Source organism: Podarcis cretensis (assembly GCF_951804945.1).
Source record: "Podarcis cretensis genome assembly, chromosome: 8".
Classification (NCBI taxonomy): domain Eukaryota; kingdom Metazoa; phylum Chordata; class Lepidosauria; order Squamata; family Lacertidae; genus Podarcis; species Podarcis cretensis.
The window spans coordinates 14,103,425-14,122,679 of NC_137177.1; the positions used below are offsets into that span (position 1 = coordinate 14,103,425).

The following is a 19,255-nucleotide window of genomic DNA, read 5'->3' on the forward strand; positions in this document are numbered from 1 at the left end:
CAGTACTCTGCCAAAAACCTCTGGAAACTCTTTGCAGATGGAGTCCACATCCACGTGGGAGCTGGTGCGGTTCACCCCAGGCTAGCCCCAGTGGCCCAAACCACGCCAACCCCAGTAAGTTAACGTAGGGCTCCTTGACCACAATCAAGTCCAATCGCCGCTTCTGCCCTCAATATTGTACATTGAAGGTTCCCACCCCCATCATGGGGACCTTTGCGTTTTTGGTAGTACTGGTGGGTGAATGGGTCAGGCCTAAGCACTGGGAAACAATTTCCTTAATGTCCGTGCCAAGATTATGGACAGGGCTGAGTCTGTATCAAGCTCCATGTGGCACTGGGCTCCCTCTATCTGTACCTTGATGTAAAAATTTTCTGCATTAGAAAGAGGCAACTGGTATACCTGACAGTCGGTGATCTCCGTTGAGTTGCCTTGGTGTATCGGACCACAGGGCCTGGATCACTTGGTCAGCCATCTGGTTTGAAATGTTGGGCGGGGGGGGGGGCTTGGCACACCCGGGCGATGCGTCCCACTTTTCTGCATTGTTGGCATTCTGCATAGCAGAAATGGCAAGTCCTCCGCTCATGGCTCTCCCTGCAGCTTGCACAGTTCCCCTCTTCTGGACGAGGCTGTCTTGGTGGGCATGCAGCTTGTGAGTGCTGCTGCACTTGGTGCACATCCTCCTGGTTGGATTCTGAGTCATCAGTGAGGTCCTCTTGGTGGACCCTCAGTTGGGATGACATGTTTGACTTGAATCCTTGCGCGGACCTCCCAGCAGCTTCAGTTGTAAGAGCCTCCTCTAGGGTGACCTGGAACTTCAGGTCCTTCTTAGCGTAGAGGCGCTGCTGCAGCTTCTCATCCATCAGGCCACCCATGAAGCCGCTTGGCTCAGGTTCTCCAGCTCTTTGAAGTTGCCGAGCCGGGCAGCCTGGCGGAGGGAGGTCACATACCCAGTTATGGTTTCTCCGGGGTCCTGCCGCTTTGCATAGAAGGCATTGTGACACGCTACCACCGAGGGCTGTGGCGAGAAGTGCCCCTTCAGCCATTCCATTATCGTGTCGTAGGGAACAGTTGCAATATTTGCGGGAGTGAGGAGGGCTTGGGCGGTCTCGAATGTTTCTTCTCCACACTGAAGAAGGTCGCCCTCTTCTTGGCTGCATCGGTGATGTCCTTTGCCTCCAGGAGGAACTGGAAGTGGGTGGTGTATTCTTCCCAGTCTCCTGGGGCTGAGCTGAACTGCATGAAGCTGTTGTCTGTTGCCATTCTGGGTTCTTGGGTCCTGGAGCTGTAGACTGGATGTGTGGTGTGATGCTGTGCTGCCTATGGCGGCTGTGTGCAGTGCATGGCAGACAGCTCAGCAGAATCTGATCCTTGTCACCTGTGAAATATACTTGGAGTCTTGCAGTGATTTCATGCTCTTTATTGCAGCTTGTAAAACAGTGCTTGAATTGCCCCCCAAACCTCAGGCTTTTATATACATTATTTACACAATGAGTCCCATCTGATTGGCTGATTCTGCTTCCCTCCTGGAGCCCGATTGATCTTTTCCTGCAAGCCAATCAGTTGTTGCATTCTAGGATCCTACTTGCCTATTGTTCTGGGATCCAAGCTTAGTACATAACATGAGCATTATACTGCTCCTGCCCCCCAGGTAAGCAAGCCCTGACGCCTCTCTGGTTCACAAATGAGGCACTGGGTTCTTCATAGCTGGGAGGCAGGAACAGTTTAACAGAGCCCCCACCCTGCCTCAGGCTCACATGAGCCGAAGACAGGGTGGAGGCTTTTCAAAACTGTATGAAATTTATGAATTAAATAACAAATAAATAATACTGCATTGATGGGTATCTGGGATGGACCAAGGGAAAGTGGAACAGATAAGGAGCTTCTTTGTTTTTTCATAACTGTGTTTCAGAAAAATATAACTGCAAATTTTGTGGGAGTGATTAAATAGGTTTGGTTTAACTATTCTAGTATCTGGGTAGCTGACACTGTTTTTTTCTTCTGTTTTCTTTTGGAACTCATACTTAATTTTTTTCTACATATGTGTAACACAGAGGAATAGTGAATTATCATTTGTTATGACATGATAGGATGTGCTTTTCTCAAGACCTCTATGTGGTAATTTATTTAGGTTTGTATTTCTTACTGGGGTAGTAGCAGTTTGTGGCTGTTGCCGTGAAAGCAACCAAGCACCTTGGGGCATCTTAAGCACGAGAAGCTGAAAAGAGAGACCCAGTCTCAAAATGCTGAAAAATGTTGACCCAAGACAGTTCAGCCTAAATTTCAGCCTAAAAAACTTCTATATGCACAAATTAAGCTGTTATAAAAGTGCATTTAGCCTCAGAGGTAAGGGTACAATTAAGTTTCTGCACCGTGCACATTGTAGTTATTAAATACATATATTCAGTGTTGTAACCAGATCACTTGTCTTTCAGAAACACAAAGTAATTTTGACAGATAGTACACGTCTTTCATTTTCAACTTGGCATCAGGGCCACTTCAGCTTCGGGGCAATACGTAGGAACAACTGCATCAGTAGAGCATAGGAAGGTATCCAAATGAAGGCTTGAATTTCTCAGAAACCTCACATATAACATAGGAATTCAAAGATCGTTCATACAATCGGATGGACATTCCATGTAGATTATCTGGACCCCTCTTCCACTCACTTCCAGCATTCATTTCGTAGCAATGAATGTCACTTAACACATTCACAGCCCTCCTGAAGATCAGTGCATAACTCAAACCATCTTCTAATACCAGCACTTGACTTCTCTGGGACTTAACCTGTATCCCCACATTTGGGCTACTCTGCATGCACAATGTTTTCCTTACTATCAGAATGGCCATTCAGTGTGTCAATGCACGTCTAAGTTGTGCAGTTATTTACAGACTTGTGGTTGGCACTTCTGAAAGATTTTCCCAGCGCCTCTTATTACTTGTGTATTTGCCTTGGGTTGTTATATTTTAAGAAATATAACCTTACCACATAATTAATGGATACATCATATAAGACTATGGAAGACAAGTTTTTCAAATAATTAAAACGATAATCAGAGAAAAACCAGGTGACATAACAGGGTTATCATATTGTTGAGAGACTGTCATAGACAAGTCTATTGACCCAACATGTTGGAGGAATATTTAAACTAAACTATCTATGAAGAAGGTCTTAGTCCAAATTCAAGAATCTGCATTCAAAAGCATTTCTGAGAAAAAATAATAGCTTCTGCATGCTGCTTTGCATGCAGAAGACGCCAGATAGGAATCCCAACACCTCTGTACAGTATAGGGCTGGGAATGTCCCATTTCAGAAACATACCAGTTCCAAAATTATACTGCAACCACTGAAGGTATCCATCCCCTCACATCTAACCACCTAGCATAGTTAATGGAACAGAGAGACTGTAAGCCTACAAAAAAAGTTTAGTTGGCTAGCGAGATTCATATGGGGGTAAGCAGCCTCTGACATCAACTGGACGTCATCCCCTCAATATTTTTGCAGGCTGAAAAGCTTCTCTGCTACTGCAGTAGATCTGTAGAAAGATGTCCTGCAACTACAAAAGGGCTTCCAATCTCCAAGTAACATTGAACTCTCTGTATGCTCTCTTTCATGAACAAACATAATCTAGAATAAAACTGAGCTCTTTAACCTTTAACAGTTGTGCAAAGCTGGGCATTTCCAGAGTTGTACCTTTCATGACAACCCACCCTATTGAGGCATCTAATCATAAGCCTGCATTTTTATTAAAGCTTATATGTTTAATCAGGGCTTGTATTTTAAAATGAGCTTAAAGATTTTCAAATGTTTCATGCCAGGCAGAAGAGCAGCTGCCTAAGAACCTTGGCAAAATGTTTTTCTCCTAGACAAGGGGGCCCCCTGATTTATAGCAGAAAACAATTCTCAAAGTTGTAAAAAGGGAATTACAGGCTGAGAGCCAAGGTTACACTGACCCTACAAATTAAGGGTTGATAAATAGTAAAATGAGCCATATCTTCTTCCTAAGGTTAAAAAGGTCAAGAGCAGTGAAAAAGACAACTGGCTTGGCTGGAGAAGAGAACATTTTTGGGAAGACTTTTTCTAAAGCTGTTTCTTTCTTAAACTAAGATCCTTTTAAGATTTCTTTTCCTTTTAAAAGGTTATTTATGTATTAAATATATTAGCTTAAATATAATTATGCAAAGGATTTAAGAAATGCTAGATTCTTATTTCATATAGTTGGAAGAGATCACAGGGGCCATCAGCCACCAGCCCCCCTTGCCAGACAGGAGACGCCATCGAGCACTCCTGATATATGGTTGTCAGGCCTTTTGTTTAGAAACCTTCAAATGAAGGAGATCTCTCAATGTTGATGTGAACTCAAAATCCTTGACATATGTTTAAGATAAAAATTCAAGATTAACCATCTGTTTTGGAAGGCAATAGGGCAAGGAGGGCAAGAGGTGAGCTGGTAATTAAGATTCCTTGTTGAGACACATGTAAGATATATTACTACTTATTTGTCATTTATAGATAGAAAAATATATAGCTTTTTGATTCCCATAAAAGGACAGGAGGAAATGGGTGTATCTTTTGTGATTGGTTCTAGCAAACAGCCAATAGGAATTTCAACCAGGCTGATTGGACAGAGGCAGCCACAGGAGGAGCAAGGGGGCTGGATTAAGGAAATATAAGTGCTGGCCAGAATGGCAGGAGGCCAGGCCAGAGCTTGGTAACCATATACCACTGTGCCTCATATTTATTTGTCTGACAAATAAATTATTATTTTAATTTCTCTTTTGCTGCGTTGAATATTTCATTCCAGCTAAGTGTTAACCACAAGCAGGGTGCTACACTATTCCCCTAGGACAGCCAGGAATCTGCATATGTTTGCAAGAAGCATGCTGTCATGTCTATAAATACACAAATGAGACCAGCAACAAAATGTTGGCAGTGCTGCTCTTCCTCAGGAAGGCCGTTCTCCCCCCCCCCCATGCCCCACTTTACATCTTTCTAGTTCAACTGACACACAACATTCTGGGCCTACTGACATGCTCAGTCCTCACTGGGCTCTTTGGAGTTCGGGTGTTTGGGTGTTATTGTTTTCTTTGCTCTTTCTTCTCCTTTGTTTTGTTTGCTTAAGATGTTTTGTACAGTGGTACCTCGGGTTACATACGCTGCAGGTTACATACGCTTCAGGTTACAGACTCCACTAACCCAGAAATAGTACCTCAGGTTAAGAACTTTGCTTCAGCATGAGAACAGAAATTGTGCTCCGGCGGTGGGGCAGCAGCAGGAGGTCCCATTAGCTAGAGTGGTGCTTCAGGTTAAGAAGAGTTTCAGCTTAAGAACGGACCTCCGGCCAAGGTATTGGGAAATTTTGGAGCAGGAGGGTGATAAACTGAAATTGCAGAGTTATGAAAAAATCAAAGACAAGGTGCGAGATTGGTTACATTATTTTCAAGTAAGAGAGGCCTATAATTTAGATAAAAAGATTGGCTTCCAGGTGGAAAAATCAAAATTAGAAACCGAATTGTTTGAACCCAATGCTAAGATATTATCAAGAATGTATAACCTGCTGTTGAAATGGAATACTGTGGATGAGACAGTAAAATCTGCTATGATTAAATGGGCACAAGATGTTGGACATAACATTATGTTTGCTGACTGGGAACAGTTATGGACCACTGGAATTAAATTTACGGCATGTAATGCCTTAAGGGAGAATATTATGAAAATGATGTATAGGTGGTGCATGACCCCAGTCAAGCTTGCAAAAATTTACCATTTGCCCGATAATAAATGCTGGAAATGTAAAGAAACTGAAGGTACATTCTTTCACCTTTAATGGACATGCCCAAGGATTAAGGCTTTCTGGGAGATGATATATAATGAAATTTAAATATACTTTCCTGAAGAAACCAGAGGCCTTTCCCCTGGGCATGGTCGGCCAATTGGTGCCAAAGAAGGATAGAACTTTCTTTTTGTATGCCACAGCAGCAGCAAGAATTCTCGTCGCAAAGCATTGGAAGACACAAGATCTACCCACCGTGGAAGAATGGCAGATGCAAGTAATGGACTACATGGAAATGGCAGAAATGACTGGCAGAATACGAGATCAAGGAGAAGAGCAGGTGGAAGAAGATTGGAAGAAGTTTAAAAATTACTTACAAAAACATTGTAAAATCTTTGAATGTTGAGGACATTGAAATGAAACGAAGAGGTTCAAGTGAATAAGATAAATAAGAATATGAAAGAAGGGATAGATACTGGATGAAAATTTGAATAATATAATTGTCAGGGAACTGCCATCGGAGCCCAGGGAGGTGGTGAGGCTCCCAGACGCTGGGGAGGGAACCAGCAGGGGGAGAACTTCCGCTGAGGAAGGAGAGGAGGGGGAAGCGTCGGAGGGAAGGCTCAGAGACGCTTCCAGCGAGGGCAGCGGAGAGAGCTCAGGACCTCCCATTGGGATGCCCACTCTGCGCAGAAAGCTGTCGCGCAGGGAAGCTAGGCGGAGACTCTTGGTTAAGGAGCTTTTATGTTGGAAGAAATTCAGGAAATGCCCACTGACGGAGTCTGCCAGCGATTAAGACAGTTACTAAGTAAGGGCTGTCCGGGCAGGGAAAGTTTTAGCCAACTACTCAGCTTGGAGCGGTGTGGCGCTTACGCACAAGCAACCCCTTATCCCATTACAATAATATTTGAAGGAACTCTTAAAGGATAAAACTAATATAAATGAATTTGCTAAATTAAGTTTGAAGAGGAATACAAGAAAGGAGGGCGGGTGGAAGTCAAGAAAATAAGGTTATGAAGGATATGAATTTGAAAAGAGTGTTCTCCTTTTTCCTTTCTTTTTCTCTATGTTAAGTGTTTGTATTTTCATATTTTTGTATTTTTGTGGTTTTGTATTTTTCTTGTGTTTTTCCCATTTATTGTTTTAGAATCTCTCTATTGAGGAAATTTAATAAAATATCATAAAAAAAAAGAACGGACCTCCGGAACGAATTAAGTACTTAACCCGAGGTACCACTGTACTTCTGCACAGCAGCTAATGGGACATGGAACAGTGTGGTGCAAATCATCTGCTTTTATGTCATGTGCAACTGCAGCACAGCCCAGGACATTTCTTCAATCAGTTTTGAAATTGCAGGGTTCTCTTTAGGCAAGGGGATGTGGTTGTTGCACATCTACCGCCATTTTAGAGTGGCAGCAAAGTGTTGCAATCACAAGCCTTGTTATTTCATTTTCATAATTTCATGTTAAGGCGTTTTTTCTCACATGCTTGTCTTGTTGGTCTTTGCCTTCAAACATTTAGCAATAACTCCACATTCCACCCCTGTAGAACCATGTACGTTTTGTGCGTGAGATTTGATTCTGGGAGGTTGTCTAGTCTAACATCTTATCCAAGGCAGAAAAGCCAACATTAGAGGATCCCCAACAGATCACTGTGCAGCCTGTTCTTGAATAGCTCCAGATTTAGGGCATAGGGATAAGATTCATACTGAAGATGGGGTTCGAAGCAGCTGTAAGGCATTAGCTTGGTTCCATTCAAAACAGTCTGGCTAAGGGAAGCCACCACCAAATTATTATAATTATATAATCTCACCAAACAGATCAAGTGTCACAAATTATCCTCTCTCTTTCACAACGATCTGATGCAGTTAGAACAAGGAGGGTCAAAGTTCCAGAAAATGATTTCATCAGGTCTCAGTAATGACTTTGGCGTCATTGTCCAATATTCATGACACAACACTGTGTTCCTGGCATCCATCAGTACCCCTGAACTATGTCCAGCTTTACCACATGAGCACTTAACCTGAGCTGTGCCTTTAGGCATTAGCTACATTTTGATCTGGGCCCCTGAAGACCAGAACTTTGCCCTGGGAACTAACTTTGTACTCTCAAGAAAGTTGGACCCCACACCAAGTGAGAGCAGAGATGGAGCCACTGGTTCATAGTCAACATATCTCTTAATCCCTCAATAAACTAGTTCCCTTGGATATTCAGGTAATGCTTAGGTGACAAAGCACACCGGTGAACTTCTCATTAATTTTGAATAGTGTCAATGTGGTGGAGGTATTCCAGTTATAGAGAGACATACCACCATTCGAGATGGGGATGCCACAGAATACATTTTTTGGCTTTGTGTGGAAAATATATTCAATAATTTTAATATTCTGTGGCAGTGTTTCTCAACCTGTGCGTCCCCAAATGTTGTTGGACTCCAACTCCCATCATTCACAGCCAGCATGATCTGTGGTCAGGGATGATGGGAGTTGTAGTCCAATGACATCTGGTGACCCACAGTTTGAGAACCATTGTCTAAAGGAACAAATTGATTTTACCCCACAGTTGTGTTTTCTTACGTACTTTACATGGTTTAAGAAGTCTCTTAAGAGAACAGATCACTTTCTATACTTGCATGTTGCATCAAGATTATTGGTTGTCCAAATGTGGAGGAAATTACATGTTTGGGGAAGAGACCAAAAGTAATAAAATGTTATATTGAATATAACTTAGAAAATAAACCATAATGTAACAGTGTTGAAAAGAAAGAAAATGTTTTCCCAGTCTGAAAAGCTTCTCTGCCACTGCAGTAGATCCGTAGAAAGATGTCCTGCAACAACAAAATGGCTTCCAATCTTCAAGTAACATTGAACTCTCTGTATGCTATCTTTCATGAACAAACATAATCTTGGCTAAAACTGACCTCTTTAACAGTTGTGCAAAGCTGGGCATTTCCAGAGGTGTACCTTTCATGACAACCCACCCTATTCCCCTAGGACAGCCAGAAATCTGCATATGTTTGCAAGAAGCATGCTGTCATGTCTATATATACACAAATGAGACCAGCAACAAAATGTTGGCAGTGCTGCTCTTCCTCAGGAAGGCCATTCTCTCCCCCTCCCCCACTGCCCCACTTTACATCTTTCTAGTTCTACTGACACACAACATTCTGGAGCTACCGACATGCTCAGTTCTCACTGGGCTCTTTGGAGTTTGGGTGTTATTGTTTTCTTTGCTCTTTCTTCTCCTTTGTCTTGTTTGCTTAAGATGTTTTGTAGTGCTCCACAGCAGTTAATGGGACATGGAACAGTGTGGGGCATATCATCCGCTTTTATGTCATCTGCAACTGCACCACAGCCTAGGACATTTGTTCAATCAGATTGCAGGTGACAGTTTTGAATTTGCATTGTTCTCTATAGGCAAGGGGACGTGGTTGTTGGACGTCTACAGTCATTTTAGAGTGGCAGCAAAGTGTTACAATCACAAGCCTTGTTATTTCATTTTGTAATTTCATTTTAAGGTGTTTATCTCACATCCTTGTGTTGTTGATCTTTGCCTTCAAACATTTATCAATAACTCCACATTCCACCCCTGTAGAACCATGTACGTTTTATGTGCCTATCCAAGGCAGAAAAGCCAACATTAGAGAATCCCTAACAGATGACAGTGCAGCCTGTTTTTGAATAGCTCCAGATTTAGGACATATGGATGAGATTCACATTGAAGACTGGGTTCGAAGCAGCTGTAAGGCATTAGCTTGGTTCCATCCAAAACAGTGTGGCTAAGGGCAGCCACCACCAAATTATTATAATACTGTGTCCCTGGCACCCATCAGTACCCCTGAACTATGTCCACCTTTACCACATGAGCACTTACCTGAGCTGTTCCTATAGGCTTTAGCTACATTTTGATCTGGGCCCTTGAAGACCAGAACTTTGCCATGGAACTAATTTTGTATAACCAATAAAGTTGGACCCCACACCAAGTGAGAGCAAAGATGGAGGCACTGGTTCATAGTCAACATTGTTAGGGTGTGAAACCTAAGACGCTGGCAAGTTAGCAATGTCATGTGACTTTAAGTAGTCAAGCTCGTTAAGTTGTTAAGTTGCTCAGTATATAAAGAGTGTTTGTTTTCTCTGCTGTGGGGGCGTGAAGCAAAATGTCTGAAAGCTCCGGAGGTGTTTCTGTTATCTTTCTGCAATAAACCTGTCTTTGGAAAGACAGGCTTCCCTGTGTCGTTATTTCTTTGCTGCTGAGACTCTGAAGCTTGTACTACAACAAGAATCTCTGCACTGGACTTAATTAATGCTCTGCAAAGAGAACTGTTGCTGGTTGCGCAGCGGAAGCGTTTACTGGACCAGTACACAAACTCTCTTAGGTTATGGCTCCTTCTACGTTTCTACAGCTGTATGGTGTGCAGAGAAAGTGAAAGCAGCTTTCAGATGAGAGAAGACCGGCTTGGTCGTAAATCCAGCTCTTAAAGGAACTGAGAGGCTGCAGAAAGTTGAGAGAGCTGCGTAAGTGAAGATTTACAGCTTCATTAGCTGCAAAAGGCTAGCTTGACCTCCCGTTGTGTTTTTGTTTTGTTAATAAAAACCAGAGGACGGTGGTAGGTTGCTAGTGAAGAGACGGACGGAGAAAAAAGTTTAAAAGGCTTCAGAGAAGGCTGGAGGCGTCTGAAAAGTGAGTAAGACAAATCCCAAGGGGAAAGAGAAGCAAGGGCACACAGAGGGAGTAGCAGCCGACCCCAAGAATGGCAGTGGAAAATTTCCAGGTTCCCTTTACAAAGTTGAACTCTGCTAATTACGTGCAGTGGTCTAAGAGGGCTCAAGTCTGGTTGGAAGCCAAAGAAGTGTGGGCTGACTATGTCCAGAGGCGAAAGCCGTTTGTGGCTGTTGCAGCAGATGCCACAGCAGAGCAACAGGCTGCTGCACATGCTCAGAACAGGGAACATGATAAAATGGACACTAAAGCTAGATGCATGTTGATGGTATCGATAGACGATTCCCAATTACCTCATGTGGAAAATTTAAGGTCTGCATTTGAAATTTGGGAAGCTCTTAGGCGAATTCACCATAGAGCCACCATAGAGCGTGGGGGAACTAGCAGGCAGAGCTGTAAGGAAGCCTCACAAGTGTCTGCCATGGCCAGCAAGTTATGTTTTCGATGTGGCAGCAGGTTTCATTTGATAGCAAAGTGTCCAGAAAAGCAACGGGAATTTCAACAGTCCAAGGTCAGTTTCCGGAGCTACAGGGGAAGACGAAGTGAGAACTACAAGAATCAACGATCCAGAGGGGGAGCAGGTGCTGATAAGGGACTATCTGCAATGGCAGCACAACAGAGTCCTAAAAGGAGCCAACAAACCTTGAAGTGGATAATTGACAGTGGAGCAAGTCACAATTTAGTTCCAGCGACATCTAGTGGTAGCTTGATGAACTGCAAGACATTGCCAGTTGCAAAAACTGTGACTATAGCAGACAATAGTAAACGAGAAATGAACCTTAAAGGCACAATTTATGTTAATTGTTTGCAAACTAACCTTCCTGTTTTCGTTCTTCCAGGAATGAAGAATGGACTTTTGAGTGTGTCATGCCTGGTAAAAAGTGGTTTTAAGGTTGAGTTTGAAAATGATGTGTGCACCATTTCGAAACAGGGGAAGAAGCTAGTTAAAATTCCCTGTGAGGATGGGCTTTTTGTTTTGGATGAAGAGCAGTTAGCAGCAGGTAGATGTTCAACAGGTGAAGCGCAAGCTAAGTGTGTAAATAAGGCTCCTCATACAGGTTGTGCACATCTACTACACAGAAGGTTAGCTCATATATGCTTTAAGTATGTAAGCAAGATGCCAGATTTAGCTGAGGAGTGTAAGATTAAACCCTGTCCAAATTTTCTGGATTGTTGTGCTTGTAAACATGCTAAGGTTAAGACATGTAACTATCCTAGATCTGATAGAGTAAGTAAGAAACCCTTTGAACTTGTGCACACAGACGTGTGTGGCCCTATGCCAGTCAAATCGCTTGGAGGTGCGAGATTTATGCAAATTTTGGTGGATGATTTTTCAAGGGCTAGTTGGGTTTTCTTTCTGAAAGAAAAATCACAAGCAGCTTCCATCCTGATGGATTGGATTGAAGAAGTCGAATGGAAATTTGACACCAGGGTGCGTAAAATACAATCAGATCGTGGTGGGGAATATGTGAACCACACGCTGGAGACGTGGTTAAAAAGGAAAGGTATAGTTCATAGACTTACCAATCCCTATTCACCACAGGAGAATGCAGTTGCCGAAAGAAAATTTCGAACATTACAGGAAGCCATTGCTGCTTTGCTGTTTGATTCTGGACTTCCACAGCGGTTTTGGGCTGAGGCTGCACTGTATGCGAATTATACTTTTAACAGAGTGTACAATAGCACAGTAGGCAACACTCCTTACTTCATGCTATTTGGGAAAAAACCAAAAATTGATCATCTAAGAGTTTTTGGATGTCGTGCTTATGTCCTGGTGCCTAGGGCACAACGTAGGAAAGGCGATCCTAGATCTAAAGAAATGCTTTTCTGTGGTTATCAAGCAAACACAAAAGGTTGGAGATTTGTGAATGTAGAAGGCAATCAAACAAAAATCACAATCAGCAGAAGTGCAGAATTTTGTGAACAGGATGGTTGGAATAAAATTCATGGAAATCCTGACATACTATTTGATGTGGTGAACAGTAACAATGAAACTCAGGCCCCAGGGCAGGTATTAGTTCCAGAACAGGCTGAGGAATTTGAGGCTGAGGACAAGGGTGAGAAATCGCCTAGTTCACCCAAGTCTGTAAAGTCAGAATCTTCTAGCTCTAAAAGTTCACCCGTACAGCAAGAGAGATGTGTAAAGTCAGAATCAGAATGTTCTTCAACTACTAGTGACAAACAGGTGATGACTAGTGATTCTGGGTCAGAGGGAGAAACTGAAGGAACATCCCAGGAACTGTTAAGGCGTTCCAAGCGTGCCAACAAAGGGATACCTCCTGAAAGGTACCAAGCTATTAGTGTTTGGGCTGGTTTGGCAAATTGCGAACCTGAAAGTTTTGAGGAGGTTGAGCAATTACCCCAGGAGGAGGCCAGTAGGTGGCGTGAGGCCATGCAAAAAGAGTTGAATTCTATGAAAGAACTGGGTGTGTTTTCCATCACCAAACTGCCAGAAGGTACCAAGGCAGTAAGTTGTAGGTGGGTGTACAGGATAAAGACAACAGCGATGGGGAAACCAGAGTACAAAGCAAGGCTTGTAGCTCGAGGTTTTACTCAAAGAAAGGGGCTACATTATTCCGAAGTCTATGCACCCACTTCAAGGAGTGAAACCCTTCGGGCACTATTAGCAGTTGCTGCTCAGAAAGGGTTCAAAGTGAATCAATTTGATGTCTCTACAGCTTATCTTCATTCAGACTTGGCTGAAGAGCTCTATATGGAGCTACCGCCAGGATTGAAAGTTGGTAAATCAAATCAGGTATGGAAACTACATAAATCTATTTATGGACTCAAGCAATCTGCTCATAATTGGAATGAGTGTTTGAATGACGTTTTGGTAGGCATTGGTTTTAGCAGGAGCAAGGCTGACAATTGCTTATATTTCAGAGGTTCAGGAGATGCCCAAGAATCTTTGCTTGTTTATGTAGATGACCTGATTTATACTTCAAAGACACAAGAACAAGTAAAAAAAAAAACTAGCCAAAGAGTTAAATAAACACTTCAAAGTTAAGAATCTTGGTGATGTAAAGGTCTATCTTGGTGTTCAGATAGATAGGACCAAAAATGGCAGTTTTCTACTGAATCAAAAAGGCAAGATATTGCAAATGTTGAAAAAGTTTGGCATGACGGAGTGTGCAGGTGTTAGAACGCCAATGGAAATGGGTTTTGTAAAAGACAATGAGTTCAAGGATAGTGCTGAATTCAAGCGTGCTGAAATCTTTCAGTCAGCACTGGGAAGCTTACTTCATCTTTCGCAATGGAGTAGACCAGACATTGCTTACGCTGTTAACTTACTCAGCAGAGAAGCTTCAAAACCTAGTGTAAATGCATGGAAAGGAATTCAAAGAGTGTTAAGATATTTACAATACACCAAAGATTTTTGCCTTGAATTATCTTCTGAAGGACAAGCACAGATTACTTCTTGGGCAGATAGTGATTGGGGAAATTTAAAGGATAGAAAATCAGTGTCTGGCTGTGTAATAAAATTTGGTAACTCTCTGATTGGGTGGAGATCCAAGAAACAGAACCTGATTGCTTTGTCGTCAACAGAAGCTGAGTTCTGTGCCTTATCTGAGTTATGTAGAGATCTAGAATTTTACAAATGCTTGGCACAAGAGATGTATGAAAAGTCCATCACTCCAATCACTGTATGGGGTGATAATCAACCGTGTCTTAAGTTAGCACAAAATGGGCAGTTTAAAGGTCGTACAAAACATTTGGATATCCGCTTTCAAAATGTTTGTCAAACGGTAAAAGCAGGAATTGTTAAATTAAATTACTGTCCCAGTCATGAAAATCAAGCTGATGGTTTTACAAAACCGCTTGGGTTTCAGCGGCATGAAAACTTTTGTGAAGAAATGGGTCTGAAGTAATTTTGTTTTTGTATTGCCAGCGAGAGGGGGTGTTAGGGTGTGAAACCTAAGACGCTGGCAAGTTAGCAATGTCATGTGACTTTAAGTAGTCAAGCTCGTTAAGTTGTTAAGTTGCTCAGTATATAAAGAGTGTTTGTTTTCTCTGCTGTGGGGGCGTGAAGCAAAATGTCTGAAAGCTCCGGAGGTGTTTCTGTTATCTTTCTGCAATAAACCTGTCTTTGGAAAGACAGGCTTCCCTGTGTCGTTATTTCTTTGCTGCTGAGACTCTGAAGCTTGTACTACAACAAGAATCTCTGCACTGGACTTAATTAATGCTCTGCAAAGAGAACTGTTGCTGGTTGCGCAGCGGAAGCGTTTACTGGACCAGTACACAAACTCTCTTAAACATATCTCTTAATCCCTCAATAAACTACTTCTTATGGACCTTGGATATTCAGGTAATGCATAGGTGGCATAAAGGTAAAGGTACCCCTGCCCGTACGGGCCAGTCGTGTCCGACTCTGGGGTTGCGCGCCCATCTCGCTTAAGAGGCCGGGGGCCAGCGCTGTCCGAAGACACTTCCAGGTCACGTGGTCAGCGTGACAAGCTGCATCTGGCGAGCGAACGCAGCACACGGAAATGCCATTTACCTTGCCGCTAGTAAGCAGTCCCTATTTATCTACTTGCACCCGGGGGTGCTTTCGAACTGCTAGGTTGGCAGGCGCTGGGACCGAGCAATGGGAGCGCACCCCGCTGCGGGGATTCGAACCGCCGACCTGACGATCGGCAAGTCCTAGGCGCTGAGGTTTTACCCACAGCGCCACCCGCTTCCATAGGTGGCATAGCACACCGGTGAACTTCTCCCCCATTAATATTGGAATAGTGTCAATGTGGTGGAGGTATTCCAGTTATAGAGAGACATACCACCATTCGAGATGGGGATGCCACAGAATACATTTTTTGGCTTTGTGTGAAGAATATATTCAATAATTTTAATATTCTGTGGCAGTGTTTCTCAACCTGTGGGTCCCCAGATGTTGTTGGACTACAACTCCCATCATTCATAGCCAGCATGATCTGTGGTCAGGGATGATGGGAGATGTAGTCCAATGACATCTGGGGACCCACAGGTTGAGAACCACTGTTGTATAGGAACAAATTGATTTTACCCCACAGTTGTGTTTTCTTTCATACTTTACATGGTTTAAGAAGTCTCTTAAGAGAACAGATCACTTTCTATACTTGCATGATGCATCAAGATTATTGGTTGTCCAAATGTTGAGTTAATGACATGCTTCGGGAAGAGACCAAATGTATGAATATTGAATATAACTGAGAAAATAAACCATAATGTAACAGTGCTGAAAAGAAAGAAACAACGGATGCATTTTATGCCATCCTGTGGCCATTTACTTCGTATCCTAGCTAAAAGCATCTAAGCAATGTGCTATCAGCAGAATCATCACAAATCTGGATGTCGTCACCTGTTTGATGCTTTAGTTGAAGATGACCACACTCTGGATGGATGCTTCCATACAAGGCTGATGAAATAACATAGAAGAATGTTGTTGAAAATTTAAAAGAAGAACAAATGTTTGAAAAATATGGATACTTATGTGGTAGCTGGAGAGATTGCAGAAAGGATGGGGTATTCTGCTTTTGTGTAGCTGCTTAGTGTTGTTGTTTCTTTGTTATACATTTATAAAAGCCAATAAAATATACATTGTTAAAAATGGTTCAGGTATCAGAAAATAAAAAAGGTTTCCAGTTAATAGAGAAATATAATGCATAAGGATGATGTTGTTACTAAAGATGGGTAGTGAAGCGGATGTAAACATCTAGCTTTATTCAGTTAAAGGCAACGTGGCTAAAGGCAAGCAGATCAGATGACTCAAAGTATCTTCACTCTTTGCCAGCAATGTGATGCAATTGGAACAAGGAGGAATGAAATGGCAGAACCCTGGTACCTGTCTATAACTGTCAGCTAGCCAGCTGCATGCGTTGCTGCACTTAGCAGAGAAACACTCCCCCCGGCAGCCAGCCATAAATTCCTTTCTTTATTTCCTTCTGACAAGATTACATGCAGAATAAACAAAGCGACCCGTCTCTCATGACGCATTGCTCTAACTACTTTCTCTTTTCCCTCTCCCTCGAGACCAACAGAGCCAACGGCTCAGCCCCTTCCGTTTTCCCCTGTGACGTGGATCCCCCTCTCTCTGAAGCACCCCTTCCTCCCCAGACTCACTATCCTCTTCTCTGTCTTCTGAGGAGGACTCAGTACTGAGCAGTGGAGATCGTTCCCTGTATCCACTAATTCTTTCCTCCCTCGCTGCCTGCAGTTCCCTGACAATAATCCTGAGCAATGCCTAGTTTTACCACCTCAGCAGAGCTTTTTTCTGGGGCCTGGAAGATGATAAAAAAAAAAATATGCTCTTTCCAACCAAGTTAGAAACCACGTAAAACAAAAGCAAAGGCAAAGGCAATGGCTCATGGTAAATGCACCTAATTTCCAAGAGAAACCCATCATCCTTTTTAAAAAAAGAATACCAATAAAATGAAAGACCTTTAGGAGTCCTGCTGCATGAAACAGGAATGTCTGAAAGCAGCAGCGTAGCGTGGCTTGTCAGCACCCGGGGCAAGGCAAGTAATTTGCGCCCCCTAACCGCACGCCTGGCACCCCCCCTCCACGTGGGCGGCGACCTGGCGGCTCGGATCGGATTCGCACAGCCAGCACTGCAGTGAGAGAAAGTGAGTGAGCCAGGTAGGGGCAGAGAGCTGCGAGTGCGAGCGCCCCCCAGATGTTGCGCCCGGTGAGGCCGGCCCCCCTGCAACCCCCACGCTATGCCACTGTCTGAAAGGAGCAGATTGTATGTTTCTATACCCATTGCATTGGGAGAATAGAAATGGGGCAAGATAAAAAAGGGGGGATTTTGGTAGGGCACCTTTTTCATTTATAATTTAGGAACCATGAATTTCATCAGAGGAAACAAATTGTATGTGGAAAATGTAGTCTAAGGTTTCTAATTCTGATATTACTGGGGAAGCCTACCTTGCGAGGAGTAAAGTAGGCTTTAAGTTGGCCTTCTATCTACCTCCCGAAGGAACTGCACACCAAAATAAATTTAATTAAGAAACCACAGGAGCCCACTTATCTTTGCTTTTTCCCTATGGAAGGATTACCACTTCCCTGACAGGAGAATCAGTCTTCCTTGTTGAAGCCACCAGTACCTTCAGGCACTATGAAGCCACGATGGGTTAAGGGATTTCTGAGATGCTGAAGGCTGAGGGCTACTCTTCTCAGCTGAGGGCTACTCCCTTGCTTACAGTCTTACCAAGTCTTACCAAGAACTATCTGATATCCAGACCTTCCTCCTTCTCAGAAGAGGAATCCTTTGGAGGAGGATATTTGGGGGGGGGGGGTTTCTATGCAGGTTGCATCTTGGTTTTGCCCTTGCCTTTGTAATCCCTCGATTCTTTCTTTGGTGCCATTACAATTTAAATTGTACGTTAATAATAAAGAAAAAAAAATGCTTAGAGGTTTTTGGCAAGAACTAATGAAATAAAAAATAAACAATTAAGCTAATTTCAACACCGAGCTTTGAAATTCACTATGTCCCTCTGCGTCTTCTTGGCAGACACACAGCCCCCACTCCCAGACCTCACAGAACCATTTGTTCCCAGCTGTTGCCCACAGCATGAATCCTTGGCCTATAAATATCTCCAAGTAAAAGCTCTCCCTGTATCAGTTCTCTTGCCTGGTCCATCTCTGAGTTTCCTGATCTTTCAAAAATGATGAAAACACTTCTGAGCCTCCTCTTAGCCCTGCCTTCTTCAGGTAAGTAGGAAACAATAGAATGGGATTCCTTTTGTCATCTTTTGATGACTCCAGAAATGTTTGTTGCTTGGGCGGGAATGTGAGAGAAGACAGCATAATAGAGAATAAGGACTGCTGGCTTACCAAGGAGAGTAAACTCAAGAGTTTAAGCACTTAAGCCCTGATGACCAAGTATAGTTAGTTGCAAACATGTATTTCTGTGATGTAGGAATCTGATTAACCATACTAATAAGTGAAGGCTACAGTTTCCGGGATACTTAGGAAAACCGTTCTATCTAGAATATATTATTATTTATTCATTAATATATGTATTGCTTCATTCCCAAATGGCTTCTGTCCTATTTAGAAAAAAACAGCAACAAAAGAAATCTGCATCTTTTTTAAAATCCAGAATGATTAAAATATACATCATAGTTAAAATATCCATATATACCACCCTGATTAAAAGGTAATTCTCATTCTCTCTCTCTCTCTCTCTCTCTCTCTCTCTCTCTGTGTGTGTGTGTGTGTGTCTGTGTGTGTTTGGGTGTGTATATATACATTCACACCAACCATTACCTACTTCTCTAATATCGTTGCCCTTAGTAAGTGTTCTCTAAGCCAGGCTCCCTTCGAAGACAAGAGTCAGGTAATGGGGAAATGGTGTGTGAGTGAGAAAATCTCAAGTACTGGAGCAGCAGTGAGCATTTCACGTATAGTTCCTAACTTTATTGCACTAGCCAAAGGCCATGACAAACTTGTAGGAATGGTATTAATAAAATAATACAGAGCAGACATCCATAATATAAGCCAACATCCATAATGTATGGAATCACCAAAACAACTTATAGCAATCTTATCTAATTCCTTTTCCTATTAATTTTTTCAGTCGGTGCATAGAGGGGCATTCTAAAAAGCCATTATTGTCTAACAAAAGAAACCAAACTATTTCTTCTCGGGTGTTGCTTTTGCAAACAAAGGTTTCAGAAAGTGATCTCTTAGGTTTCTATTTAAGGAGCACAATAATAATAATAATAATAATAATAATAATAATTTTATTTATACCCCACCCTTCCCGGTTCAAACAACCAGGCTCAGGGAGGATAA

At 42.6% G+C, this 19,255-nt stretch overlaps 2 long non-coding RNA genes across 2 annotated transcripts in view; one reads left to right on the forward strand and one right to left on the reverse strand.

Annotated features, from left to right (window-relative positions):
• Positions 1-19,255, forward strand: part of LOC307221782 — a 479,077-nt gene that overhangs the window by 193,245 nt on the left and 266,577 nt on the right. The window lies entirely within an intron of this gene.
• The window catches only part of LOC307221812, a 680,975-nt gene continuing 676,075 nt past the window's right edge, over positions 14,356-19,255 (reverse strand). Inside the window, exon 2 of the long non-coding RNA XR_013841543.1 lies at positions 14,356-14,734. This is a non-coding gene — a long non-coding RNA (uncharacterized lncRNA). The remainder of the gene's footprint in view (positions 14,735-19,255) is intronic.